Source organism: Amborella trichopoda, chromosome 7, assembly GCF_054954075.1.
Source record: "Amborella trichopoda isolate Santa Cruz 75 chromosome 7, AtrichopodaSantaCruz75HAP2 v2.0, whole genome shotgun sequence".
Lineage (NCBI taxonomy): Eukaryota > Viridiplantae > Streptophyta > Magnoliopsida > Amborellales > Amborellaceae > Amborella > Amborella trichopoda.
In genome coordinates this window covers 36,682,619-36,685,967 of record NC_142342.1, presented here as the reverse complement: position 1 = coordinate 36,685,967, position 3,349 = coordinate 36,682,619, and the positions used below count along the sequence as shown (strand labels likewise).

Sequence of the window (3,349 nt, the reverse complement as noted above, 5' to 3'; positions counted from 1 at the left end):
CTTTTTTGAACTTGGAATTCTTTTTTTTCTACATGTCCATTCATCTAAAGGTCGAGATGATTAGTTGGAGGTTTCTCCTATATGGGAACATTCTCTACTATAAGATTTTTGAGATGCACCATTCCTCAACAGTATAAGGTTGCAACCTTATACAAACGTTTTCCTTTATGAAATAATATGTGTTCCCACCACTCAATATTGCTTCCTTATTGTGGAAGCCTCATAATCATTTCATAATTCCCTTTGTTTTAAAATCCCAATACAATGTATCAAGGTTTCACTATATAAAGAGCCAACTTCCCCTTCATATGTTCAGAGACTCCACATTCTAATATCCTTCTCCATAAGGTAATTAGTTTCAAATCTTTTAGTCTTTTATTTAGCAAGGCTTATGAATACATTCCCCTCTTCTTCTTCTTTTTTTCTTTTTTTTTTTTTTTTTGGATAATTCAATCTAATAAAGAGCCGCAACCTATTTTTCAAATAATTAGTGGTTTTTAAATGTGTTAGATGAGAATGAAAGCCTAAATCTTAGCTGGGACTCAAGTCCCAAAAATAATACATCTTGCGACACATTATCTAGACCGTTTCTTTTCAAGATTTTCATTAATTTATATATCTACATGATTTGAACCATTTCATAGAATTTAAAGTTTTATAATTAGAAATGAGAATATATTATTGCTCCATCCTAAAAAAGTTCGACACCAAAATTGCATCTAATAACAAAATTTGATTGTTTAAGGTTGCAACCCCACACAAAGGGTTCTCACCCTTTTTTAAATATGTACATGCAGTCAACAGGAGCCATGAAGTTTGTAGCACTCCTGGTGTTTCTCATGTTGACCACCTCCTGTGTTGCCATGCAACGAAAATATTTGGTTGAGGGCATTCCCAAGCCAAACTCACAACAAACGACTTCTCAACAGGAAGATATGAGCAACAACAATGGTTATCAAGGTAGCTACATCAATAGCCATCACAACATACCGAGGCGTGGTTGGAGTAGCAATGTCGTGGGTGGTGATGTTGGAGAAGAACCGAGTAGCGGCGACAACGATCATAACTAAATATACAATTTTAGGAGAAAAAATGCCTGAAGTAGCCCTGTTTGGCTTGACCAGCTGTGTTGAGGCATCTCAAATATTGCTCAAACTAAGGGTGCTAAAGACCTTTTTCATTTAGATTGAATGATCGTTGTCGATTAGTTTCGACGTTTTACAGGTCTTGGCATGTATATGTTTGTAAAACACATATGTAGTTTGTGGTGTAGATTGTTGTTATCATGTCTGGAAGTGACTGTTATTCTACTGCAGAGTAACAAGAGTAGTTCTTTACACACATTCAATCTCCCTCTTATTTTATCAACTTGAAGGGATCGAAAGGTTCTTGTTTTAATTAAACTGTGTATTTAGTATATCTTATACATCATCCAAGGTTTGATAAAGTTTTAAATACAAATTAAAATGTGCCATCTACAAATTTAAATCTCGTGCTAGGATATTAAAATTCCATGAAAATTAAATCCTGAAAAATCACATAACTTTTTCAGATTTCATTTCCACACCAAAACCTTTTTTTTTCTTTTTTTGTACTTTTCAAGTCCATGGATTCCGCTTGTCAGCTCTTTCGACCTGAAAAATAGGGCACATTTAGTAGGTACCAAAATTTTAGAGACCAACAAGTTTTAAAAAGAAAAACTATCTCAATAACTTTTAGAGAGAGAAAGTATCTCAAATTTTAACTTTTAGAGAGAGAAAGTATGTTCAAATTTTAGAGAGGGAGAGTACCTAAAACTTTATAGAGAGATAAACTATCTCAAAACTTTGAGAGCGAAAGAGAGAAACTATCTCAAACTTTAAGTTTTAGAGAGAGAAACTATATCAAATTCTAGTGAGAGAAAGTACATAAACAATTTTAGAGAGAAACTATCCCAAATTTTTAGAGAGAGGCTAACTCAAATTTAATGTGTAAGATAGAAAGCATATTAAAATTTTAGAGAGAAAAATTATATCAAATTTTAGAGAGAGTACCTAAAGATTTTTAGAGATAAAAACTATCTTAAATTTTGTAGAGAGAAAAATAATCTCAAAATTAAATTTTAAAAAGAGAAAGTATACTAAATTTTTAGAGAGATACTATCTCAAATTTTTAGAGAGAGAAACTGTCTAAACATTTTTAGAGAGATAAGTAGCTAAATTTTTAAAATAGTGAAACTGTATCAAGTTTTAAGTTTTAGAGAGAGAAAGTATATTAAAATTTTAGAGATAGAAAGTTCTTGAAAAAATTATCGAGAGAGAAACTATCTCAAAAATTTTAAAGAGATAAACTATCTCAAAGTTTAAGTTTTAGAGAGAGAAAGCATCTTAAAATTTTAGAAAGAGAAACTATATCAAATTTTAGAGCAAGAAAGTACCTGCAATTTTTTAATAAAGAAAGTATATCACAATTTAGAGATAGTGCCTAAAAATTTTGAGAGAGTAATTATCTCAAAATTTTTTGAGAGAAACTATTTGAAATCTTAAGTTTTATAAAGTAAAAATATATTTAAAAAAATTATATCAAATATTAGAGAGAGAAACCATATCAAATTTTAATGAGAAAAATTATCTTAAAATTTTTAGAGAGAGAAACTATCTCAAATTTAAGTTTTAGAGAGATAAAGAATCTTAAAATTTAAGGGAGTAACTATATCAAATTGTAGAGAGAGAAAGTAATTAAAAATATTTAGAGAGAGAAACTATCCCAAAAAGTTAGTGAGAAATAATATCAAATTTTAATTTTTACAGAGACAAAGTGTCATAAAATTTTAGCGAGAAAAACTCTATCATATTTTAGAAATAGAAACTACTTAAAAACATTAATGAGAGAAACTATCTCGAAATTATTAGAGAGGGAAACTATAAAATTTTAGAGAAGAAGCTATCTTAAAATTTTTAGAGAAGCAATTTCAAGTTTTATGTTTTGAAGAGAGTATATTAGAATTTTAGATAGAGAAACCATTTCATATTTTAAAGAGAGAAACTATCTCAAAATTTTTAGAGAGACTATCCTAAATTTTGAGTTTTAGACAAAAAGTATATTAAAATTTTAGAAAGAGAAACTGTATCAAATTTCATTACCAAACAATGGACATAGAATGGACACAGAAATGATTGTAAGAAATTTATAAATTTGTACAGCTAATCCAAACAAGAGATTTGAGGAATCCATGACAAGAATCCTTCATATTGAAAATCCATAGATTTTCTTGGATTTCAAACATTTAAGATTCCTAATTTCCTCCTATCCTAAGAAGCCCAACACAAATTGCGACCGCTCATGGTGCTCATCTTGGATATTATGTTTC

At 29.6% G+C, this 3,349-nt stretch overlaps 1 long non-coding RNA gene across 1 annotated transcript; it reads left to right on the top strand.

Moving 5' to 3' along the window:
• Positions 1–285: 285 nt before the first annotated feature.
• LOC148781388 (uncharacterized) lies at positions 286–1,343 on the top strand. The gene is made up of 2 exons (XR_016059965.1): positions 286–348; positions 798–1,343. It is a non-coding gene; the product is annotated as an uncharacterized LOC148781388 (long non-coding RNA).
• The last annotated feature ends 2,006 nt before the right edge of the window (positions 1,344–3,349 follow it).